We start from the raw sequence: 27,990 nt of genomic DNA on the forward strand, positions 1-27,990 counted from the left end.
ATTCCTCTCTAACGAAACCTCTCCCTGGCCCATCTCTCAAGTATTACAAGTTCAGCTCGTCGGCTTTGATGTCCACTTTATCTATGTTTTGACTGACCATATAGGATCGGTGGCTCGTTTCCGAGTGTCCCCTTCGTGTTCCCCCGACTGGTAGAGGTACCTCATGGGGGCCCTATCGGGTATCTGGTTCTCCTTCCCACGCAATTGTGCAGCCGACTCTGCCACTATTGATTTTAGTTTTATAGCGTCGGATGGTTTCTTGCCGGTCAGACGGGTGGTTTCGTGGTTGATAGCCGACACAACCTGAGGTAGCCGCGCTACCCATTCAGTCGATCGTTTCCCCGGGTTAACCATCGCTCTCGCATACTGATGTCCGAATAAGCGCTCAGTCAAAGTCCTATTGAATCTCTCGACTATGGCTTGGCTGCGATTGGCTCCTGCCGTGCCACGCCTGACCTTGGTATCGTGTTTGTCTAGCAGGTGTGACACGGCACCCATGAACTCCCGCCCGGGGTCGACTTGCAGCTCTGTTGGCCACGTCAGCGGACTGCGTTTGTACATGCGTTCGAATCCGCGGGCTACCTGGGCCGAGTCTTTCGCGGTCAAGGGTTCGGCTTCCTTGTAGCGACTGGCCACGTCCACGACGGTTAGGGCATACTTGTACCTCTTGTCGTGGGGTAGGAACAGGAGGTCGGCCTGGTGAACGCTATTGGGTATGTTAATACCGAACTTCCTTCTAGGCACGTAGCGTGGTGCCGGTAAATAGATCTGCCACAGGGCTTGTTTTTCAAGCCACGCTTTGGCCTCGTTTGGGGGTACTCGCGCCATTTTAGCCAGCTTATGTATGGCGCTAGCTCCTTTCCAGTACCCATGCGGGCTGTAGTAAATAGCCTCAAACTTTCTCTGGTTCCGTGACATGTTGTCACAGGGTATATATATATACACCTATGTTCTTGGTTCAATTTTCTCATGCCCGTACGCGTACGTGTTGATCCCATCAATAGCTATCCAACGCTTAGTGTCCATCGGCGACAGGGACGTCTTGTTTATCGTCAGTCCGTATATCCTGTGCCCATCACTTCTAAGCGTGTTCATTTTATGCCTGAAGGTACGGGTCTTGAACAGGGCTTCCTTGAATCTGGCGTGTTTGATGTGTTGTTTCACCACGTACTTCTTAACACCCTTCGCCTTTCGGATCTCACCATTGTCGGCCTTCAGGATGGAGTACATCTTAGGTCTCAAGCCTATGTACTCAGCTATGGGCGTGCCAGCACACTCGTCCTTCATCTTACCTAGGACCTTTTTATTTACCGTGCTGTGTATGGCATGGTCCTTGGGGTAGTCGCTGGTGTCATACAAATCGAGGCGTTTTTTCATGTCCTCGTACACGTCCTCGGTTCGAATCTCCATCAGCAGGGAATCCGTGTCAGTGTACAGCACTTCACACCTGTCGCCGTACTGTTTCTTCAGTTCGTTGTAGTAAAAGTCGTACATCAGGTGTTTGGATAAATCGAGGATGCTCATCCCCACGTAAACAGGCCGGTTGAATTTGATGTGGCTTTTCTTCATGTGTAGGGCAACCAGGTCGTCGGTGAATATCTTGCTCCGGTTGAATGCCGGGCTGGCTATCAGTCTCCTGAGCTTGTCTTCCTCATTCGACCGAACCAGCTTCACGGTCACGCGTTTCCTCAGGTTCTCCATAGTCTTACCAAACACCGAGTTGTTCATGAGCTTGTAGAGGTTTTTCTCAAAGTCACTGGTGGCCAGCTTTCGCAGGTCTGTGTTCATTCTGATGTAGGGCTCCATCCAGGGGCTCTGGTTGAACACGAGCACCCTGTGTATTTTGGTCAGCCTCATACCCAACGACAGGTACAGCTGTAGGTTGCGATAGTGAACGATGTACTTGGTCTTATTCATTAAGTTGGGCACGAGTTTTTCAACGTCTGCCACCCGCCCACCTAACAAGTTATGTTGGTACTCAGACATCCAGTCTGGGTTAACCCTCATACGTTCGGGGGCCAGGGGGGTAGCTGTTGTGCGATGTGTGTAATGCCTTGGGGTATTCCAAGTCCACCTCGAGGATATAACCTTTGTTCGAATCCGGCGCGATGCTCATAACATCGATCTCGTGCGATGCCCATTCGAATCCCCCTGTGGGTAGATACTGGCTCATGGCCCAGCCGTACAGGTTGTTGGCGTCGAGGTAGAGAATATGATTGGTTGGCTTGCTCGGGTCGTAGCCCTTCACGTATTGATTATTTGCTTTCGCATATCGTTTGGTAGCCATGGAAATCCCACCTCGCAAGCCTTTCTCAATGAATAGGTGCATGTCGTAATCGGTGAGCAATTCCAACTTAACTCCGGTCTTTTTCAGCAATGCATCCCACGACAGACCTGGGCTGGTGTAGTACCATGCGGGGTCGAGTTGATACTGCTTAAAACACGTCCTCCTAAACGTCTCAAACACGTCGGCTAGCAGGAGTACATCTGTCCTCAAGTACAGGTCGTGGTAGTCACCCAGATTCTTACAGCCCAGTTTATTCCATACGTTAATCGCGTGCGAGTAATCGTCTTGGGATATTGTCGAGTCGGTCAGGTTGCTGTAAAATTCTCTGATGGGGGGTAGTCGGGTCTCGGCGAACTTGGCCCAGCCATCCATGTACTCGTAGGGGTACACACCCTTCCTCATCAGCAGGGGTCGAGTCTCGGCGTCGGTGTATCGATCGGTGATGGGGAAGGTATCGTTGGCCTTGACCAGACTGTCGAGTGACGACAGGAGGAACTGAACCGAGTCGATGAACCTCAGGCCATTCAAGCTGAAGGAGATGTATCTCTCCATGTTGTTGGGGATGCACGTCAGGTTGCCGTCGACTTTCGCGATGGCCTGCATGATCAAGTGAGAGTCGTACCCTCTCAAGTTGTGGAAGACCACGGGGATGTTTATTGTCTTGGGGGTGATTCTAAGCTTGAGGTTACACACGCTGTGAGCGGCGCCTCTATACTTACCGGTGACGTGGCAGTGATCTCTCACCGAATCACCGTTCAGTGGGCTATCACACACATGGCAGTGAGTGCTGCAGGCGTGAGCTAGCCGGTCGGCTTGAGTCATACGCATGGGAGCGACTGTGTATAGTGCATTCCTAATACTTTTCTCTTCCTCCTGCAAACACTTTAGAAACTTTTCAGCCGCGTCGGGACCCCTGTACACTACGGGAGCTTTCGTTTCCCCATCACATCGGACGACCACGTATCCAAACCCACAGGCCTCATGCTCCTCCTGTTTTTTGTGTGTGGGGTACCCCAGCAGGGGTACCCCAGCAGCCTCAACGGGTTTGACCAAGGCTTCGAAGTCGGCGTAGATGACATTAACCACGGACATTTGGTTCTTGTGGTTGTCGAATTTTAGGATATTGTCACCTTCCTTAGGCATGTCGACTCGTATGGCCGTCTGCCCCACACCTTGGCAATCCTCCCGGTGTGATTCCAGCAGGGTGGGTCGGCTGAAACCCTGCAGGCATCGTACACAAAAGTGTTTTTTCCCATCGTGTTTCGACTGGTCGTGCAACAGCCTGCTGAGGTGTTTTATCCACGTGTAGTGATACTTATCACCTCGCTGGATCATGAATATATTGATAACGCGGCGACCCCCCCCCAACATTGGGCTGATCCTGTGCACGATCGTTTTGTTGCCTTCGTGTCCCTAAGACGTTTAAGCTATATTATTCTGTTTTTCTACTTTAGTGATCTGGGATATGGGGGTGGGTTCATCTATACCATCCCAGTTGAGCCCATCGTCTTGGGGATAGCTAGAAAGCCTGTCCGAATGAGTGTCAGCTGGAAACAAGGCTGACCTGGTAGCTAACCTCAGGCAATCGTCTCCTCTATTCTTGATGTTGACCATGGCCTGTTTTGCTTTGTAGTAGGGGGGCAAGTCTAGGTACGACCCGCCTCTGAATGGCACGTAGTTAGCTATGTCTAGATAGACATTATCGATTTTATCCACGACCCACCCGGAACCCATGTGTGTGTAGCGTTCTAGGTATTCTCGTATCTGCTGAAAACTGATATCGATTGACTCGTCTATAGTCTCGGTATGAGTCACGACTTCTTGTTTACCTCGGAAGTAAGGCTGAACGTACTCAATGACCCCATTGGGGTTCCCCCTGCTGTTTATCGAGTGACATTTTCACTGTGATTTGAAACTTTATACTTCCCAAATCGTTTAGTTCCTCATTGACTTTATCAGCGATTAGAGGCTTGATATCGGCGATGTCTATGTTCCTATCAACATGCATGCGCCAGCCTCTCAAATAGTTACCTACAGCGCGCTCAGTGCGCATGAACTCTAGGTCAATAGCTCTATTCTGCCGTAATAGTTCTACAAGCTGTGGCTTCCTCATACAGGAATAACCTATTAACCCCAACTGGCGGGCCTCCTGTTTGAGTTGTTTCACAGTGTGGGGCTTTGCTACGGGGTCGTGTAATAATAATGCGACTAACCCGGCTCTCCCCAGGCGGGAATGACCCGTCAACCCTAGCTCTTTTGCTTGGAGTTTTAGTTGTTTTACCGTGGGAGGGGGTTGTATGTTAAGTAATCTCAACAACTGTGGTTTCCTCATTCGAGAGTAACCAACTACACCTCGCTCTCTCACGATCTGCTTGAGCTCCCGAGTAGTAGACATTGTTATACCAAAGCGTATACAATCTCTAACTGGGCCACCGGCAAGGGAGGTAACTCCTCCAACCCTCAAAAATAATAAGGCGCCCATAAAATCCTTAGTAAATATCTAGATAGACCTCATCGATTATACCCTCCCCGGAACATGCGAGGGTGTTTTGTATTATTTCCAACGAGGTGTCAACAAACTCCTTTATATCCCCGAGTTGATACACATCTCCTTTCCCACCATCAAAGTAATTACAAGTCCCTGCTTTCACCATGATTGAAACTGCGAAGCCCTCCTCCTCCAGTGCCTTATAGAGTTCACCAACAATAATAGGTCTGAGGACACTGATATCTATACTTCTACCTATATCCATCTGCCAGCTTCTCAGGCAACGACTTTCCCTTGGCTCAACTTCCACGAACATCATTATACCTAGGTGTACACAGTCTCTAATTGGATCACTACACCTCCATGCTAAGGAGGCGTCTACATTCCTTTATGTAGTTCTTTTTTCTTCTCGTAGATAAGCTGGTGCCTGACTACGTTTCCCCCATGGGCTTTACATAAACGGTAGTGACATTTCACTCCAATACCGCACACTGAACACGTGTAGTTCACAAAACATTTCTATGAAAACAGCAATACCCCTCCATCCTACATTTCCTACCACAGGTCTCAGTCTTCCCCCTCAGTATGTACTGACATCGGTACGGGGCAGGTCTCATCTTTGGTATACTTATATGAGTACTTAGTCTAATTGTTTTGCAACCAACGCAGTCGCTGCTAGACCCAGCACGATAAAGATCAATTCCCGGTCCTTTTGCCCCGGGGATGGTGTGTAGTACTGAGCGAGTGTGGGCTTATGGAGTGGTTCTAGCTGTTTACCGGTTAGTAGGTAGTATTCTCTCGCTGCGTCGTCGACATCATGGAATGTTTTAACGGCATGGTTCTCACGCCTGAGTTGTTCGTTAATGTAATCGATCCTCTGTACACGTTTCTTCGCGTACTCGGCTTGCGCTGCTTGAAATTTCTCAAAGGCCAGGTCGTGGCGCTTCCGTTCAGCTTGTATCTCAGCTGCGTTCGACTCCCGTAGTTTCGAGAAGAGGAAATTACTCCCGGAAAATGCCAGGGCGTTTACTAACCCCCCGCCAACCATCATGGCGATTGTAAACATCCTATATATAGTTACATTTACTTCAAAATATTTTCCGGTAGGATCCCTTGTTTTACTAGGATGTCCTTGGTGGCCATCGCCATACCCAGGTTCATTATGAGCATACCCATATCCTGCAGGTTGAAATCTAGCTTGATAGTCGGTTGTTTAAGCACCATTTTGGTCAACCGAGCGTACCCTACAGCTAGACTGGCGACCACGGTGGCGTGGTATGCATCGTTGACGAACGTTTTCCCCTCAGACATTATGTATATGATATAAAAATATATATTTATAACATGATATGTGGGTTGACCTCTAATTGTGGGGGGGCTCCCCGGGGTTTCCCTCCTGGGTGGTTGTTAATTATATAACAATAATGAGAGAGCCACGGCAGCAGTTGCGCCTGCAATCCACAGAAGTGGAGCCAAGCTCCACAGTGAAGTGTAGTTACTCTTATGTTGGTTAGACCACCCTTTTTTACCAGCAGCTACTCTCTTAGGGCTCTTCTGCCTGGTGACTGTAGGATTCACCTCCAAACCCTCTCGGGGTGGATTGTCCTGGGGAGGGTTCACCTCCTGTGTCATTTCTTGGGCAGCATCCATCTTGTATACTATTATTATTATTTTTCCCCTCCTTAAATTGGCAATGCTTTGCTGTGATAATCGCCGCCGTCACCGGGGCTAAAACATACCGTATTTGTGGTACAGCACGCAGCTGATAGAGCTCAAGGCGTGTTCAATAAAAGGGTCTTTCTCAAGGTCCTCCCACAGGTAAAGTCGGCGTTCCTGGGGAATGGGAAGGAAGTACGACGCTATACCAGTGTATATCTGGGTCATAGCCAATCCTATAGTCTTTGTCATCTCGGCCCCGAGTCTAGCCTCGTATCTCGCGTACAGCTTATCGATTTCTTCGGCTGACATTTTGTGAATTTTATCGGGAGTGTAGTCCCCAAAGTAATGTTTGGCTTTACCACCAACAGCCAGCGCCACCAGTCTCTCTCGCTTGTCATCGTCCCTCGCTTATCCCCTCAATCCAACAGTTGTTCTAGCAGTTCATCACACTCCATCTTATAAGGTAATAAGTAAGTTTTATTTTTAATAATATAATACCCGATGCAGGTGAAACACTGCGAGATAAAGGTTAAGTTGCACACGATGAGCACTTCAAAATCAACCATCGTATAGAACTGTAACTATAGAACTGTAACAATTAATTGCTTTGCTTAGCATTTACTTAGCATTGCTAAGCTAAAACACCCTATAGGCCACGGGTTGGTCGGTCTTGAGCACGAGCTTAGCATGTTTAGTTTCAGCGAGCTGTTTCTTCACCGATTCCCTATCATGTTTATTCATCACATCGTTCTCTCTCAAACACTCCTCGAACGAATCCCTGTCCTTGCAGTGGAATAAGGCCACCCATCGTGTCTGCTCCATGAGGTCTTTCAACACCGAGTTGAACTTCTGCGTTAGTACCCAGACGCTGTGCTTTGCGTGCCGGCCGGAGAAGGCCAGGTACGATAGCATGTCTCTCTTTTTTGTTATCTCACGATTAGCGCTGCAGTCGTCCAGGATAAACAGCGTCGACTCCCCCTTGAATTTGTTGTGATAAGCTTTCAACCAGTCCTGCAGACGTGTTCCCGGGTCGACTCTGTGTACGTCCGGGTCTGTCATCACCCAAGGTCTTTCCGTGTACGTTCTATTCATGTGCAAAGTAGGGCACATGATAACGATGTTATCGAATACGTCCCGGTAGTACCCCTCCAACATATTCAGCACGAAAACGGTCTTCCCACAACCAGTCTGCCCGCACACTATAGCGCAGTGCAAATCAATAAATGGCTTGCCGCCAGGCAAATCAGTAGATGGCTTGCCGCCATCAGTAGATAGCTTGCACGAATCTCCCATTCTCAATATTAAGTTGCGCGTCCATAATAACGTACAGATATAATTTCACCTTGCCCGCGGGATGAGCCTTCTTGGTAATCTGGATTGTTATCCCCTCGCTGCCGTTGTCAATGCGGCGACCGCTGCCGTGCAATTTATCGTCATCCGTGGATCGCATGTCCAACCATAGCGCGTACTTGGTGGTCAGGTATTCACCGATCTGCACGGCGCATAGGTCCAGGTCCTTGATGACGTGTTGGTGCCTGGTCGGTAGTTTCATTATCTCATCCCACTGCTGGTGTGCCCTCATACCGGCGCTGAACAGCTGGTTGGGCACGCCCTCGATAGTCACTTCCACCTTTTCAATCTTGGGGTTAAAAAACTTCACGCTGTCCCTTTGGAAGGGTTCGTAATCCTCCACGGGGACGATCAGGATACCATTGATCGCGCGGGCACGTTTAGGTTGATATTCCACAGCGTGTTGCTCTACTTGTACGCACTACTTTGCTGTAATCGTTAAACGTGAGCTCGTATTCAAGCCTATCACCCAGCGCGGCCTGGTAAAACGGCGCGTGTCCCGTGAGCAACTCGAAGTCGAGCGGCACGCAGAACCTGTTCCCGTACGCTTGCGCGATGGCCTTTTCACCGTCCGAGATCTTGTCTAGCTGGTCTGCTGTGAAGCCGTACCCAACGCGCAGCCGAGTCAATTTGCTGATACCTTGGTACACGTCATTGACGCGTACTCCCTCACTTTTCCAGAGGTCCACGTAGCAGTGAAAGACGTCGCTGTTGTCGATGCTCAGCACTTCATTACCGCTGATCTTGATGGTGGTTTTCTTGATGATGGCTCGACCTACGTTCCGCACTAGCTCGCGTTTGTCGTTGTCGGAGGTCAATGTGAGGTTGAACGTCAGTCGAACCGTGCCTGGTATGATAAGGTCATTCTCGCCCAGGTTTGGGAATCTAACCAGCAGCGTTTGGTTCTGGTCTATCTTGCTGGGATTGTTGGTAATGGTCACCGACTGGCGCACGGCTCTGACGCCTAGAGGCTCTCTTGATCTTCGGAAAGGATCTAGTTTCCTACCATACATTGTTATATAGATAAAATATAAAAGTTTAATAGAAATAATGGCTGAAGGCGGCCATGAGGACATCCCGATGGATGATATGGGTGCTGGTGCTGATGTGAATTACGATGACACCACATTCACGAACAGACCCTTAAGTGCTGAACTTGTACAGCGGGCCGTCGACGAGTATTACGACGCAGTTGAAAATAGAGACAACATCAAGCCATTGGTACGAGACTATGCTAAGTTTACCGTCAATAAGAAGGGCACGCTGCGATTGAAGGCTCACCCGGGGGTCGATATCATGAAAAAAGACGGGAAAGGGCCGTATGCTTTGTCAACACTCACCAGTCGCCCTGATGGGAGTCAACTGATCCGTGAGGAACTAGGCTTCATAGATTACGGTGGCGCACGAGCTAAGCTCGTTCGTTGTGAGGTGATCCTGCGACTTGTACCCCCATTCTTTCATCTTCTCGCTGGCTTCCACGAGGGGCATGTTGTGAACGATGGTGATACCCAACCCATGATTCGATCCCGGCAAACGCCAATCCGTCTTCGGGTCTAGCTTGAATTCGTTGCAAATACGTTCGTAGGCCCGTCTATCGTACGGGTTGTTTACTGTGTCCCATGCTTTGTCCTGTGTGAGCGGAGTGCTGATTTCTTTCAGGATACATCAGACCTGGTAGTACACGTGGAACGTGAACACAGACTGACTCGGTTAATGTCAAGCCACACCCAGTCGTCGAACACCAGACGGCGAAGTTGAGTTGATTCTGCCAGAACTGCCGAAATACAGCCAAGCAGCGACCACGATCTTCATATTTATAAGGTCTATGTCCAGTTTAGGGTAAAACACTCCTGGGGAGGGGTTCTCCCTCCTGGCTTGTACATTTTTTAAAGTATTATATAATTGGTATATATACTCTAACATGTACGTAACACTTCCAGGAATAACGAGCGGCGAGTCCGTTCAGCTGATGCACGTGATCAATAACACATCGGGCCAACTCGAAGTCGCACTCTGCGATATCACCTAGCTACCGTGATGGACTAACATCAACGCAAACAACAACAAGCTGTTCGTCAGTGGCGCCCGCAACCAGATAACTGACGGCTACTAAAGCGTGTGCTCGCTAAGCGACGAGGTCTTTAAACCCTTGGGAGCCGAACTCAAAATGAACGACTCAAATGGCACAGTGGTGTTAATCAACAATGGGATAAACCCCTTGAGGCTCGGTCGACCATTGGTGAGGACACTTGGTATGCCGCCTGACGAGATAAAACCAACAATTACCGTCACAGGCACGAAGTTACCCGACCTAGTACCGTACCGAGAGCTGTGCATTCATCTCGGCCAGCTGAGCACAACGGACAACATTCAAGGGGGTCACCCTTCCACGATACTGAGAGCCGTACCGGTGAAAACGGAGAAATACAACGACGGTAGAACCGAGTCGTTTTCACCGCGGCAGTATAAGAGGTTAACTCGGGGCAACATCCCGGAGCTGATAATATCGGTGTTAGATATAAATCATAATCCTGTGAATATAGGATACCTCAGCATAACGCTGCACATAAAATGACTAGCGCACAAGTTCCCGGGATGAAGTTGAAAAAATGCGTCAATGTGGGGATCGCCGACCTCGGGGACACACGCGGATTCGACGACCCCGGAGTAGATGGTAAATTGTACGCCTTGCAACTGAAAAACAACATTTACAAACGCGTTGAAGCTTCCTCCGTCGGAACCCTAGGTGATCTAGTAGATACCTCAGGAGCGGCCGTCAACACTCGGTACACCCTAGTCCGCACTGGTGATGATAAATGGATGGTATACCCATCGTTCGGGGGCAAACTGTTCGACATAGAAGATGTTGAGAGCACGACCGACGCCCGAAACAAGCCATATACGCTCGTCTTCACAGACGACGACAAGTGGGTGTTGTTACCCGCTAAAGGCGACTGGTTTCTCAATATTTGGCTCAGCTCCCCCTACGTGTTCACGGAGAACAAAGACAACTACCTAAACAAAGTCGTGAACAACGGAACCCTGCTCATGGCTTACGTCCCGGCTCAGAGACGTAGCATAATCATCAGCCCAGTCGCCAGTATGGCAGCCCACATGCTATCGAGTAAACCGGGAGTGCAAGATGGGGCATTGCAATTGGTGTCTGAATTCGAAGGCGTGGTCAACATCCTGGCGAGCCTACCGGCGAACTCCACGCTGGTCATCAAAGTCTACCTAGGGGAACCATCTCAGGATGAAGTCGAAATCGTAAAGGGGGTCAAACTCGGGTGGGTGAAACAGCACCAGTATCAGGTTTGCACTGTTTACTTGCGGGTGGGTGTCGACTCCCACACCAGTCTGCAGGGGGTCACCATGACCGTGGAAGCCACGATATCACTCACCAATGATCTTCCTACCTGACAACATACACTTCTTGGGGGTGAAGTGCACCCCTGAGAAATTATCGGAAAAACAATTGGAAACTATCTCGTAATAGTGTTATAATAATGACTAGTCATCGTCCCAACGCCACGCTTAACGACCTAGGAGACACGGAGGGGTTCGATCAGCCCGGTGAGGACGGCATCTCGTACGCCCTGCTTTTAAGAGACGGCGTGTACATACGGCAGCTTCTGGCAGACTTTAAAGAACCCGCATGGTTGATAACCATGACCCTCACCGCACCTTATATCTTTTAGGCAAAAATGGGTTTATTTCCGAAATTAGGAACAACAGTCTCTTGCTCGGGGGTTTCATTCCGGGGCCTAATACAAAGATTACGCTAAGCCAGATGCGCTCGCCCCAATATGTTACAGGCATTAAATGGGGGTGAGTTAAGGTTTAACTACCACTGGCACAAATTTGAGGATCTGCCTGTGAGGCCAGGCTCCACACTCATCATAGAAGTCTATCTCCAGAGAGTTCATAGTACAGAACAACAATTTTTACTCGGGGTGACAGTACACTGGAGGCCCCAGAACAATTACCCACGTTACCGTATCGTCATACAACCGGACCCCTCAACGGGTTCTATAGCCCCCTCAATAAGACCCTCCTTAGGTGCTCGTGTGGATGCAGAGTTACCTATCAACCTCTCATTTATTTCCCTGCATAGTAATCTAAACCTTATAAGCCTCAAGTACATTGATCAGTCATTAAATGAAACCCAATTAGAAAATATCTCATAAGATATATTATATGCACACAGGATTGGTCTGTACCCAGTCGTAGAGGAATCGCGAAGACCCTGGAAACCGTAGACGGATTCCGCTTGAGACAGTTATGTGATGTAAAATGCCAACTAGAACAAGACTGCGACACGCGGAAAGCACTATATAAGAAGTACCATAGAGCTTTCAATATCGTGGACGGGACTGATACTGCCCTTATGGCAACCAGCATGGGACTTGGGGCGGCAGGTGTTGGGTTGTTAGCCACCATAGTGGCCGCACCTATAGTGCTAGGCATTGAAATAACAGCTGGGGTGGTAGGGGTGGCAGGGTTGGTGTTTAAGTTTGCATCCCGCAGACTGCACCGTAAAGAGTTGAAACACGATGAGATCAGGGTTCTGACCGAAGCAAAGCTGAACACGGTAAGTGAGCGTATTTCCACGGCACTCACTGACAGTAAGATCTCAGAGGAGGAATTTCTATAATCCTGTCTGAACTCGACAAGTACCGTAAGATGAAACAAGAAATCCGGTCCAAGTCTCGTAAGTCTGCTATCAGCGAAGACGAGAAAAAAAGTACATAGAACAGGGGATACGAAAAGCCCAGCAAGCCTTCATTAAGAACACCAAAGAGATCATAGGCGATTCACATTAAACTGTTTCATTGAGATCAATGCGACATAGTGTCATGTGATCAGGATCGCGGTCATAGCGACACTATTGTGTCACGTGGGGTCGGGAAGTTAACTGGGGATTCAAAAGTAGTATATACTGGGGGGTGGAGATCTAAGGGCCCAACAAAAGCTTTATTTGTGAAATAAAGCTTTACAGAGGCTTTTGTTGGACTTGGTCTCTGACTGTCATTATATCTACTACTGGTGGTGTGCGATCGATTTGCTGCACTGAATGCCCATTTCTTGGAAAGTTGCTGCGTTTTGTTTTGCCATAGTTGCTGTTGTTGGAGTGTATCCTGTATACTGCAGTAACTCCATATGTCTAATTGGAAGTTAGAGCAACCTTGGTGTCGGGTCGAAAAAAAATGGTTGCTGAAAAAATGGGTAGCCTTAACGAAAATGAGATTCTTATAACAAAGGCTTAATTTATGCAGTTGAACTCTATTATGCCCCAATTATAGGACCCGTAGGATAAAATAGGGTGACCTAAGTAATAAGAAAAAAACTTTGTTGTGAATGAAAGTGTGTGTAGATTTTAACTTGAACCATAAAGATCATCACAAAAACTTCATATATGTTCTTTACCCGATATACCGATTCTCAGACAAAATATTTCAATACGTATCGTTTGAAAAGTGTATTGGTATGTACCCAAGGGCGGATACAGCTTTTTGAGAGAGAGAGGGGAGGGAGATGCACGCTTCATCTTCACCCAAAAGTGGGGTGCGCACCCTTGCACGCACACGCCCTTTCCCCGTTCAGCACACGTGCTACTGCTCTCTCAACTTCATCACGGGAAATGGACAAATCAAGGTCACTAGCGACAAGAACATGATTTGAGGCCAACTGGTCGTTGTCAATTTCAGTCCGAACTTTCTGTAGATGACTGTCATCGAAACCAGAAGAATTGTCTTCCGTAAATAGACAATTAAAGCCACGTCAGTAAATAGACAATTAAAGCCACGCCAGTTGCAATACCAAGTTGACCAATGGCTTTCCTGAAACTACTAGAATCACATCCGTTAAATTTATCAAGTAAATGCTCTTGCCGTTTCAGCTAGTATTGGCGTTTGTACTTACGCAGTTGTTTGTCAAAAGACATGTTTCCTTGACTATATGTTTGCTTACGGGGCGATGATGATTTTAATGGGGGTTCACCCATTTTGTTCTGGGGAGGTAAGGGGGACATCAATTTTGTGCACATGTACTTGGGGGGTGTCATTGATTTTGTACATGATATGCATGTGGGGGGGGGGCACTTTCTTTGTACATACGTGTATTTTGTTTTGGTTTTTCTTGAGTGGGTCATTCACATTGTACATGCTTCAGCATAGAAATAATAATCACCCCCACCCCCACCCCCCTTTAAATTATGAACGGTCCCTAACTGAAGACTTACAGTCAGTCCAGATTGGTTACCAGATTTCTTGTGTTCTTTGTGTAAGATTTGTTGTTTATCATTCTGACCCCAGCCTGCTGTGTTCCAGAATCCCAGCTGCAACGTATATATTATGGTTTAGTATATATCTAACAAGTTATTTGCCTTGAAACTTTAGTGTAGTTGTCTTCCTCAATTCCTTGATAACAGTCTGCATATTAGATCTTGCGATCAACTCGTCCTGATTGAGCGCACTGTCATGTAACCACGTGAGAAATCCTTACTTTGTCGTGGTTGTGGTTTATTCTTCAATAGTTATTCTTCTGTGCAACGGTCTCAAATGTAAACAAAACAATACCTGGTTTGTTCTCATTCCGCTTTTTCCGAACAGCACGGACTATACGAACATCTGGCAGTTTCAGGCCGCCTCGGATAACCTTGTATACAAGTTGACTCGTTGTGTTAGAGTTACCAGTTTCACGCTTATCCACTGGCAGGTTTCTAACAACACACTCACGGAAAACACCATCCTGGTTACTGCTGGACACAACATCAGATAATTTGGCTTCCATGTTGTTTACTTCGGCTCACAATTAGTCTTATCGATGTCACCTTTACATGCACCCTCCAGTTTCTTAATTTGATCACTTACGTTATTGCTGAGTGCGGCGTAAAACCAAAATCACTCACTCACTTTGTTTTGACAAATGTTTAACTTTCTGGCAATTTGTGGTTTACAGTTCTCTTCTAAAGGCATCGATGTGGTGGCTTGCGACAGTACAACGTCAACATACATTGTTGAATCCATGAGTGAATGGGTCATTATCAATTATGGGTCTTTTTATCACTCAAAAGTAAACTTTCTCAAAGGTTTTCACAGTATACACAAATACGATATTACCGGTAATATACAGAATGTCGCCATGCGACAATACAACGTCAACATACATTGTTGAATCCATGAGTGAATGGGTCATTATCAATTATGGGTCTTTTTATCACTCAAAAGTAAACTTTCTCAAAGGTTCTCACAGTATACACAAATACGATATTACCGGTAATATACAGAATGTCGCCATGGCATTAATTTATACCAGTCGCATCGGATGACTGAGAAATATGGATTTCAGTCTTCAATTTTAGGGGCTCACACAAATCATAATATATATAATAATTGCTCTCATTAAAACAACATCCTTCCCCAATGTTTGGTTCAGGTGCTGGTAACGATTTTTTCATACAATACCAATGCCCTACATCCGCGTTGAGGTGCACGTATAGAGGTGATCAGCTGAGATGTGCTCGATACTAAGAGAACAATGGAAAAAGCAAAACTAACTCTAATGCAAAATTGACATTAAGCTAGCAGCCGCAATGTGTGTGATGTACACAGATCTCCCACAAACTTGTGTGTGATGTGCACAGAACTCTCACAAACTAACGACCTTGGATATGAATAACGTAACTTTGTTCAGATACATGATTTTGTGAGTTAAGATTCCACAGAAACGCTGAGATATTGCATGTTTGGAGTTAGGTGTTGAATGAATAACGACTGGTAATGTTACAGCTATTTTCTTCGTGATAAGGGTATATTTATCATTTCCATCGCCTGTGATGCAGTAGAATGTGCGAGTAATGGGTTTTGCCAAAACGTGATAAAATATCTCCCATTTGATGAAAGCAATAAGAACACGCACAATAATCAATAAGGAATCGGTCAATCCTGTCATAAAAGGTCACGATCAGTAGACAGTACGACAGATGAATCTTTCTCATACAATGGACTGGATACCTGTAGCAGGTTAAGGGTGGTACTCTGCGGCAAATTGTAATAACGCGGTAAAATGTAATAAACTGCGGCAAATTGTAATAACACCGCGGTAAATTGTAATACCGCTTACCGCGTTTTTTATTACAATTTACCGCGGTGTTATCACAATTTGCCGCAGTTTATTACATTTTACCGCGTTATTACAATTTACGTCGTAACATACTCTCAATAAAGACCAACGCCTGCTGGGGTGTGAACTCTGACTCACACCAACATTTTATTTGCCCAAACTATATTCATTATTCACTGTAACATACAATCATATCACATCTATACTAGTCTAGAACAATGCACATCACAGGTACAGTTACTGATAATAATCATATATGTTCATAGCTATCACAATATACTCAATGTGAAAAATACACGATCTACTTAATATGATATAATAATGTACTGCTATTAATAAGCACACTATTGCATAAATTACATCTCAGATAATTCGTACCAACATACTTATGTGATGCATATTACTATAAGTGAAATAATTCCAATAAAATATGTATTTAATAAATGATTGCCTATATATATTATAAAGATTATAAGCACGTTTGTTTGATAGATGTGTATTATTATGATATATGGTACTCAGATGAGAGTAAGCAACGACCTTAACTGCATGTGAAACAGCATGTCCACCTATAACTGGTATAACATACCATTATGTATATTCTGCTAACCCCTATTCTAATATAACTATCATAATATAACATCTATCACTCTATCGTCAAATCTATTCTGAAATAGCATAATCATAATAATATACATCTATCAAACAAACGTGCTTATAATCTTTATGCCTTACCAGCACAACATTATCTGTGCTGTGATATACTCGGCGTCATTAATGAAGGGTCAAGCTGTTGGTAACACTATTTGTTAAAAGTTGTAAAATCTTCGTTTTTGTTTGCAATATATACAGCCGAATGTTTTACAAACTTCCCTAACAGTATGGAAAAACACATCAGGTCGTTGAAATGTCATCATAACGTTCTTTGACGCCCGATACATTCTGTCATAAATGGCACATTTTTTATTCAAATTGTCAATATGGAAATCCACCTGCCACTTAAAGTCAATCATTTGCACGTGCAAGTCGCTCTATCCATGGAAAGTGGAGAACAATACACATGCATTGATGTTTTTTCATTGTCGTTCACTGTTCATATACCGGTTTGAAATCGCAGCTTAAAATGAGACGTTTTTTTGACACTTGCCTAAGTTTGTCAAGCTGTAGATAGGCCTTTTGGAATCTGGTCAAACTCAGTGGCAGGTTGCTGGGTCCGTGGAATATACACTTTGAACAGGTCGCCCCAGAGTCACAACAGTCCGAGATGACAGGCACATGATTAACACTGCGTTACGTGACAGATTCCTCAACGCAGCAGATCTTCAGACAGAACACTTCAATGTTAACAGTGTAAGGATATCCAGGAGCCCCGTTCGTCGACATTTAAGGGCAGTCGGACTCCGATGTAGGCGATTTGCAGTTCGTCCACTACTAACACCACGTCACAGGCAGGCGCGTATCAGATGGAGTAGGCGAAATGTACCTGGACCGATCCCCATTTTGTAACCTTCTTACAGGCTCTTTCAGTCTTTTCACAACTCCTTGTGTACAGAACACAACCCTGTGCACTTAAAAGCATCCTCTCATCCAATGGCATATGGGTAAGACTTCCGCCCGTATCCCCCCTAAATGTTAACGATGAATACCAATTTCTTTGAGCGGCACTTTTAGAAGTTGGATGTGTCTTTCCGTATCTTCAGATACAATTAAAGAAACATGTAAAAATTCATCCTTATTCGATGAGGAATATATATATTCAGGTGATATGAGTTGACTCATGTGAAATTTAAGGGGGAACACGGGCGGAAGTCTTTCCAAGTTGTAGCGCAGAAGGAGAAGAACTGAGAAGTCAGTCAAAATGTCAAAAGTCTGCTTAAGGTGACTCTCTTGTGCAGCTGTATGAGGTTGACTTTTAAAGTGCTGGTGTTAGTGAAGAAAATGAACTTACCAATTAGAGAACAAAGAATAGGTTGCCCGCTGAAAGAAGGACAAAAGAACACCCTGCACTCCCACAGTAGAACAATAAAGCTAGCCAGCCCAGATCCAGCTTGTGACAATCAGGCTGGAGACAAATACCTTCGGTTGTATAATCTGATAAAAATACCACAACTAAACTGTCTAAAGACAATACCGTAATTACACAAAAATATGACACTGCAACATAACCACATACAGATGGATAAAGAATTATACTTGGGTCGACTTGACACAATTTTCCAAAACGCAACATCGGGTGTTCATTGTGCGTATCTCGCAGGTTTTTCTGCCAACTGATTTGGTAGATTTTTCTCAAATTATGCCACAGAATACATCTCTATTTGAAGCATGCAAACTAGGCACCCGACTATAACAGCGTCATACACATGTTCACACATTTAGAATAGTTTCTTTCGCCCCTACAACAAATCTTTAGGAGGAAGTTATTCCTTGAGACTTCTGTTCTAAATTTACAGTGTTCGCAGACACAATCATAGGATGCCTGTGACATATTTCAGGTGCCTTTTCACTCTAAACAGATGGAATGGATCGATATACATGATTGTTCATAAAAAAGTTAACATTCGATATATTCAAACGATATGATCATCCCACGTCCAGTTGTCTGGCACATAGAACAGGACGAACCGACACAAAGAAAAGGACAACAATTGTAACTAAAACTATCGTACATATATGTGCACGTTGTTGGGGAATATCCGATCATTCTTTCTTCATACGGTTGGTAAGAAAACGTTCTATTCCTAATATAATGAAGGCTACAGCAATTCCTGATGCACACATGGTCAAAGCACTCAACATGTCACTGATGCCAACCTTCATCTTTGCATGTGCAGGTTCATCCTGTTTTTTGAGGGACCATTTTCTTGCCCATTCTTCCAACAGCCCGTTTTCATACAGGCGTCTGATTCTGAAACAGTGTTACGTAGAGTTTAATACTCAACCAATACACACATCACTGGATAGATACGTTGTATTTGTCTTGGGGTGTCTTTTAAAGATGAATATGCGCGTTGGTAGGACTTACTTGTCTGAAAATAACTCCGCAAGAGGGGAATTGGCGGGGAAAGGCAAGCTTAGATAGTTTGGACCAGCACTACATTTCACCCTTCGGAGGTTATCCACTGACTTTTCTATACCATCAATCGTGTTGGAACTGGCAATGTATGCGTAGTAGCCAGACTGTAGGAGCATCTTATAGTGATGATCCTCGTCCAAGGAGCTCAGGGTCTTTGTCGATCGGGTTTCCAATACTTTTCTCCATATCTTCTTACTAACACTATCGTTAGAATGCTGAAAAGCACATTTGTTGGAAATCAACTGAAAGAAATACTTCGGGAATCTAGACATCAAAATACATATACACCGTGTGATTTAAGTAGAAATGTATTGTGCAAGTCAGTGAGTTTATTGTACGCCGCTTTTAGTAAAATTTCAGCAATAAAAGCAAGGACACCAGAAATGTCCTTTGCGCATTGTACCGTTGTGTAGAATCGAACCCAGGCCTTCGGTGTGACGAGCGAACGCTTTTACCACTAGGCTGCCCCATCGTCCCAGAAATGTATCGATGTATGATACCTCCAGCTAGCTGAAGTGCCTCTCCATAACCTATGTGAGCCTTTACAAAACAACAAGAAACTTAACATAACAACTATGCTACGTACCTTGTACATATCTTCCTGAAATGACCCTTTAGAAATGAGAATCTTGAAATCACCATTTTCTGCCAGCTCATCTATGGTATTGAAGGGTATATTTTGTTCTACCACTGATAAAATTGCAACCAGATTCCCCGTGTAAACCGCTAGGATGATGATGCAAAACAGCCACCAGCTTGCGTATAATATGCGGCCTGGTGTATGCTGAGGGGGATGCAGCGAACCTGTGGATGTAATGTTTTCTAATGATTAATATGCTTCTGTGTTTAAGAAATTCAGATACCAAAGGCATTGCTCTCACTCCACAAGGAGTCAAGAGATAGCACATCAATTTACTGATTTACAGCATATAAAATTTGCATTCCTTTGCTTGATTACATCTCAAAAGTAAAGTCAGTTATTGAAGGGAATAAAGCATAAATTATATTTTTTGTGACACCTACGTGACAGGCAAATATGGTATTTCCTGTTGAAAGTTTCTAACCTGTTCAGACAGGCGCACAAGTTAGGATTGTGTCAAATCGTGTAAAACATACAATCGTATGAATTCATTAACATTTTGATGGAAACTTTCTATTATGAATTAGTAATGCCATTTGAAGTGTTCAAGTAACCACAGAACAGAATCAGTATAATATATTCCTCAGTTGAGTCCTTTGTCAACGTTTCTTAATGCGTGTTTGGAAATGTGTCTACTTCGCATTATCAAGTATATATTTCTCGTTGAAAGTTCATAGTATCCAAGAGATCACAGGGTTGTCATTTTGGAATTTCAAACTTTTTTCGGCTTAACGTAATTATCATGAAATTGTAGCATATGTATAAGTGTAAACATGACCGGCGGATAGTGAGCGAGTCTGGTTTTACACCGTTTTTAGCAACTTTCCAACCAACAATATGGCGTCGAGGTGACACCAACAACGGGCTTCACACATCGCAAACATGTTGGGAATTGATACCGGGTCTTCTTTGTGACGAGCGAATGAGTTTACCACAAGTCTACCCCACAGCGACGGAAGATCCTCCGATGATCAATACTTCGGCGTCATCACTTGATGAAAATAGTTCGCCCAGAGATTTATATGTTCTTATTTCGTTGTTTACTAATAAACAGAGGTGGGACGTCGGACTGACTGGTGATGGCGTCACAACCCATTTGTGTACTGCATGAGAAGCCCTTAAAGGCACTATTTCACGTTTCTCTCAATAATACTAACTATCAGCTCACAGTTAAGCTACCATATAATTTATTCCAAACAAAAACACGTATTTAGTTACAACATAAATTCATTAATAAATTTATGAATTAATGCAACTGGCCGAACATTATTTCAAGCGAGCCCCATAGAGTTTTGTCCCCTCCAGAGCGCTCTTTACGATTATTCTATAAGTTCTTTGGTGTCAGAACTCAGTCCCAGACAAAACCATACGCGCAATTTGTGATTGAAACCAATTGGGCAAACACTGACAACACCGCGTGCGACAGTTTTCGATGTACGAGCAATTGTTTACTTTCCATAAACAGCAAGTATTCTCTGGAAGCTGTTCGCCTCGAAGTTTCAATTATCGATTTCAGGCAAATCGTAAGGGATTATAAGTCTTTCATTGCATCAGTTGGAAGCTAAAGTGAGTGTATATGCCCCAATATATATAATATCGGCAAGAACATTGTGGAAAATGTGTGAAATTGTGCTTTTAACGGTGTCCAACGTGTCCCTCTCTCTCCCTGCGACGGTTTGGTTACCTTGATGCAGTGGCACGCGAACCGCCGTCATGACGTCCTCTGATGCTGCTGGTGGACATGTGGAGATCGCCCCTGCCTTGATAAACTCTACAACACTGTATCGTTCCATTAATATATAGAGTCCTACACACCATGCCATTGCTAGGAGTCCGCATAGATACACTTCCTTTTTAAAACAAGACAACAGCAACATCCAACTGTTGTCAACATTTGACAGTTTCTTATGAGCCACCTCGCATTCTGATTGGTACATGATATGAGGAAATGAAAAACTCTCGGATCTTTTCAGTGTGATTCCATAAGGTACTCCAGCAAGGTCGATATCCTAAAAAGAAGAAGGTGGAAGTGACTTTATGTGAAATTTCCCAATGGATCCACGCTTGCAAACAGTTTGACTCTAAACATTCTCTCCTTACATTTCGTGCTACCATGCCTAGAAGACCGCTCCACGTTTCTGACAGTTCACCCCAAGATTGGTCAGGCGGCTCCATCAGTTCATACCTGAAGTGAAAGTGAAACATGTGGGTGAGTTATAATTACAGCTTAGCGAACTATATATCAATATTATTAGGGCTCCTTGCCTCAAGGCAGGAGACCTATTGTAATCGTTCGGATTATTATCATTATTATTATTATTATTGTTATTTATTATTCCGCCGATTTCTGTAACAAACATAACTCCTAAACCAATGCCCCGAACCGCACCGTGGTGTAGATATTCTCCTTAAAAATCTCTATGCTCTAGGCCCAATAGCAAAGGGGAGATAATTCAAAATTAATTCCAAAATTTCAAAGTTTGACAGCATATATCTCAAGAACTAATTGTTCCAACACTTCCACATCTCTTGTACAGATGTACAATCGAATTCCCAACAATTTTGACCGGACTGGTCAAGTCGCTAAAACGTACCGTTTGGCAGTTATTTTTCTTTTCAGTTTTTAACATGTTTTTCAGCAGTTTTCTGAGTAGTTTGCTCCCAAAATGTGTCCCAAACCATCAGCTCTAGACATTCCAAACTTTCCATAACTGATGTCCAGTAACCATTCTTGGTGATTCCAGAACACTAATTGTTTTGACAGTAGACCCAAGAGCAACTGAGATACAGCATTTTAAAGAGGGAACTATTTCCTCTCCAGAACTTCTTAATAGGTACATCACCCCCGCTACCCGGGCTGTTTTTAGAAGATCCGCTCGCCTGTCAAAAACGTGTTCTGGCTCCGTGTTTGACGATGATTTCTTGCCCTCAAATACAATGGATAGAACTAAAGCCAAGGAGACCTCACCGTTGCTTGCAACTATATTTGTACTTGAGATTAGTTTCTGTTCAATAGTATAGTATTAATTGTTTAGCAACCATTTGATGTTGATATGATTGAACTGTATGAACTGTATAGTAAGCATTTGCAGCATACATAGTAAACATAATACTTACAAATAATGGGAATCGGAATATTGTAATACGTACGTAAAATTGAGACATTCGGCAAGGCTGTCGAATAAATCCTTGCAGACACCAGTGTACATAATTGAGCCATTCGTTCGCCAAGTTGATTTCGTGCAAAACTGCCCCCACTGCAGAAAACACGTTTATATCAAAGAATGATCCTCTGCATGTTTGGGCTTAGGAAGATGTCCATTTACCCTGAACACATACCTATTTTCTATAAATATTTTTTTTTCTGAAAACCTAGTCCACTGATTGGTAATGTTTCGGACACGTGTATCAGCTTTTCCTGTTACTTAAATCGAATTTTAGTTTCATGGTTGACGTTTGGCAATTTATTCCATTTATGTATATATTTTTTTACATTTTTTAAAATTTGATAACAAAAATAGGTTTCATATAACCTCTTGTATGTGATATATACATGGAAAAAGTATCGCAGCACACTTATGATTTTTAACCCCCCATGTAGGTATTTCTATTCTGATCATCGTTATGTTTGTTTGCGTGATTATTTTGACTCATCGGGCGCACCATACATTGATTTTAGATGTGCACGTGCTATGATCAAAGGCGAGCATCACGTACAATACGTGCACATTCATTTAGCAGATATCAAGTTTCAGTAAAATGCTCTACAGCTCGATAGCTTGTAAAATCAATTGATTTCGTTGTTGATAAGCAGATACGGACCCTCCTCAACTGACACGTGTTCTAGTTCAAAGATGGCAAGTTATGCGGAATGTTGAGACATCTGGCTATTGCCAGACATGTTTGTTGTCATACATCGACTATCAGCCGATTGGCCGGAAAACATCAGCAAACACATGTCATTTAAGACTGTCAGTGGGCCCTTGGTGGATACAGTTCCTCGCAGAATCACAAATCTTCATCTGTTCATGTCAAGTGGCGTTTTAACTACACAGTGGCTCTCACGTAAATGTAAACTTGACCTTGTGACGATCAGACAAAATCTGAATGGACAACGGTACATCACTTACATCCCAGACATTTCGATAGCCATCCTCTGAACACAAGGCCAGTTTTCAATGATAGACCACACCACCGATGGTGATTTCAAGAGTGGGTAGCAACTCTACCTTGGCCCGTCCGCCAGTAGTCCATATTTCAATCCAATTGAGCATGTCTCGGACACTATGCATCGCAGAATACGCCAAAGAGGTCCTCCAGTGCAAAATATTGATGTATTGGAACCAACTCTCCATCAAGAATTTTACCTCAATGTCAAATTCATCGTCTGATACAGAAAATGAGGAGAGTCAATGGTGTTATTGCAATTGGCGGGTGTTACACTAGAAACTGACATTGATACTCATGTGATTTCTTATAACATGTTGATGGCATGCCAGAATCTTGAAAATGTCCGCACTTGTTAACGCCTTACGACCATAGGTATCAGCACGACAATATGATTTAATTTTTGGCTGTGTTTGCTTATGTGAATAAACAACAGCTTTTCGCTCATAAGGCGTTTGCCATTTAATTGTTGATCCTGAGGGTAAATGTATCTGTACAGTAGGTTAAATGGAGGTTTGGACAAGTCGCTTTGCTATGGTAACATACTGATACTGTGAGAAATATGGGGTGTTGTGATATTTTTCCATGTGTATACATTAACCAAACAGCGTTTGTTTAAAACTGTTACACCTTTTTAAAGTCTCGTTGTTTACCTCTAAGATGCCAATTTTCAGTTTTCTTCCATTCAGCATGAGTTCCGAATTTGGGAAGAGAGTAGCATTGAAGAAGGGGCGAATGTCTCCGTTATTCATAAAGTCACCGATCTGCGACCATTTCCTGCTATTTGGCTTCCACAGAAGAGTGATGACTTTCACATATGTGCGACCAGATGCATTCGTTTCCTAAAATTAAACGAAAAAAACACTTTAGGAGATAAATGATAATCAGTAGTAGAATACCCAGTGAGTGCTGGCATATGATAGTTGACAAAATCAAAATATTTTGAACACGTTTAATGTCAGTTTATCTTAACTGATTCATTGTATTGTTCTGATTACCTTGACTGCTATGGCTATGTTGTCCATATCAGCATGCACTTCTGACAATACTGGTGGTTTCACATTCAGGAGCAACCATTTTGAAAAATGTCGTAGCAGTGTTCGTTTACCGTATTCCTTGTCTTTCCTGGACGACTTCAGCAGATAAAAAAAATTATGCGGATATATTACATTAACGTTTGTATTTTGGGATTGGAAGTCTTTTATGGACGACTACGGCAGACCAATTCATGTAGATATATACTCAAGCAAAAGTTATTGTGACGTGGAACTTTTTCATTGGTAATCTTGTGAATTAATTTTTGGTTCTGAACCAGAGAAAGAGTGTATCAAAACAGTAAAAGAAACCCCTCCGAGCAGGTGTTGTTTGAATAGCACGAAATTTGCAGGAAGCAAGGCATTTTTGTGCAAAATGGCCGGCATTGTTTAGTTTGAAAGCTCAGACTACCAGACGCTTATCATTCCAGTAGCCTTAAAAAGTTAGCGTCCATAGACACATCATTTTCAACACATGTACATATCAACACGTAGATCGATGCTCATGCTGTTGATCCCTGGCTTGTCTGGTCCAGACTCGTTTATTTACAGACCGCCGCCATATAGCTCGAATATTACTGAGTGCGGCGAAAACCTAACTCACTCACTCACATATCTTAATCAGAGCAATATTAATTTGTTACCCTCTTGTCTGATTTGTCACTCACTGAACACGTCTATAATGAAATGGAGCGAGGTTTACGGTATCACCCGAATCATCCAACAATACTGCGTCAACTTTAACCAAATCCTATCGAGGAATATATGGAATTATCTTCCCCAGAATATTCTTCGACGTTGAGCGGGCAGCATCAATGGACAAGGTAAACACATTCGCTACTGACCTGTGAACTGGCTTGTGAACCGCCTCTTGCGATCTGTATCATTTGCATATGCTGGGGGCGCTGTTCTTATGGACTGTGGATCGGGATCATACTTTGAAGCATTTGTCTTTCTATGCAATAGCATTCCATTCGCGGCATTGAGAGTTTAACACTGTCTGGGTTGTTTATATTATTGTCTGTGTGTCACAATAACTTTTACCTTTGAGTATGTATAGAATTAACGTTTGTATGTTGGCTTTAAACAGACGAACTTACATCTGACACAAGGATGTTTATCAATCGAAACTCTCAGATATGTATTTGATAAACGTACGATATTTGTGATTCGTGGCAAGCAGTTATCGACGCCGTCACAAAATACCACAAAGTTGAACAATTTGTGATAAAGTTGGTTCTTCTGGTTCTTTTTCTGGATAGTTTGCTGAATTAATCCAGCTAGACTCGTCTCAAATACATGCATTTCTAAAAACATAGTAGTCACGCTATGATGTGTAACCCAGTCCTCAATAGTGTCTTGAATGGCACTTCCTGTTGAAAAAATGGAAATGCAAAATAGAATTAGAAACACTATAACATATTTCATAGATACATTTACCATTACAAATGTGCATAAAAATATATTCCCTCACCATCAATGCCACAGGATTACCTTTCTTGAATTTGAAGTAAATTTAAATGAAAGAAAATGAACTTACTCAAAGATGTTTGACCAACAAAAATCAATGACGAACCCGGATGGAGACACATCTTGCCCAGGAGGAGATGCAGTTCATACTGCCCAAGTGAAGTCCCTTGGAATAATAATAATCTCATTATAATCTTGAAATAATAATAAAGATAATATATTAACCATGTTTATGTATTTAAAAGGAATGTCTTAAAGCCCCTGTTCGATTTAGAACAGTGACTTAAAATTGATATTAGACATACCTGAGCTGATTGTGATAGCGACATGATCCCCAAAGACAAATAAACTTCGTACCACGTTGGATACTTCAGATATCTCTATTATAAGGTATAAACCACTACAGTTTGTTTAATTTGTCACAAAAATCGAATCGGTCGTGTTTGAGCATCAGGATCTATCATTGTGGGCGGTTCTGTTTTAGAGTTTTGCTGCGAATATCAAAGGACATGGCAATGTGAACATGTCACTCTTTCGATCGTGGTCAAAATGTGTTGTGGTATAACATATTAGAGACAGATATCCGGGTCAGTATTGGCCTTCAGCAACCCATGCTTATACTAAAACGGGACTAACGGGATCGGGTGGTCAGGCTCGCTGACTTGGTTGACACATGTCGTATCCCAATTGCGTATATCGATGCTCATGATGTTGATCACTGGATTGTCTGGTCCAGATTCGATTATTTACAGACCGCCGCCATATAGCTGGAATATTGCTGAGTTCGGCGTTAAACAACAAGCAAACAAAGAAACAAATGGGTAACAGCATTACGACTGTTTGGTAAATGTAGCGTTCACCACACAACACATGAATGCCAAATGTTCATGTACCTTATGTATAAACCACACGATTGTTTAGGTTCAATCCGAAAATGATGTTGAAGTGAGGATGTTATTTTTAGTTACGTGTACTGAACATTTATCATAATACATAGTAACCAGCTTATATGTTTAAAAATCAAAATAACAAAGGGTTTCAACTTGTCTTTTGGAGTAGTTCTAGTTTGAAACACCAGAAATTACGCCAGTATATCAAAGTGTGTCAACATAACAGTGCACATATAACAGTAATGAAAATCCCGAGATGGTTTGTACTAAGTTAGCAGTGATAAGACATGATCATAATATCCACGTGTGTCCCGGAAAGTTATTGTTTGGCGGGTTTTGATACAATTCGTTCACAATTTTAACAGACAACCTTGCATCACTTTGTCCATATCAAGCAGTCGTTTAACGCCTCTTTAGTGCCGAATCGAATCGTTTCCAATTGGCGGGGCACCATTTAGCGAATAACCAACGAGTTACGAGTGATTACGGGAAATATGCACTGAACATTATTTTAACGAGGGCATATTTTCATTAATCACTCGTACCGAGTTGGTTATTCTATTTTAACCCATAATGTAAGTTAGAAAAAAGAACCACGAAACAAAATCCACCCAGAGACAGGACTTATGACCTCAAACAGCTGATTCGTATTCATGCGCGTATTAAACCTAAGTTCCCAGCGGCAATAACTACGCTATGAAACTAGTACCTCGTAAAATCATCGCTTTAAAATACAACAGAACTATTTTTATAGAATAATTGAACATGTGTTAATGTGATAAAATTGATCTTTTAAATGCAAAAT

General features: G+C 43.5%; 1 long non-coding RNA gene across 1 annotated transcript; it reads left to right on the forward strand.

The window, feature by feature from the left end:
• The first annotated feature begins 22,409 nt into the window (after positions 1-22,409).
• On the forward strand, positions 22,410-24,872 carry LOC124277926. Its single transcript, XR_006898939.1, has 3 exons — positions 22,410-22,612; positions 22,939-22,940; positions 24,862-24,872. It is a non-coding gene; the product is annotated as an uncharacterized LOC124277926 (long non-coding RNA).
• The last annotated feature ends 3,118 nt before the right edge of the window (positions 24,873-27,990 follow it).

Source organism: Haliotis rubra, unplaced genomic scaffold, assembly GCF_003918875.1.
Source record: "Haliotis rubra isolate DU_JTF1 unplaced genomic scaffold, ASM391887v1 Scf23, whole genome shotgun sequence".
NCBI lineage: Eukaryota > Metazoa > Mollusca > Gastropoda > Lepetellida > Haliotidae > Haliotis > Haliotis rubra.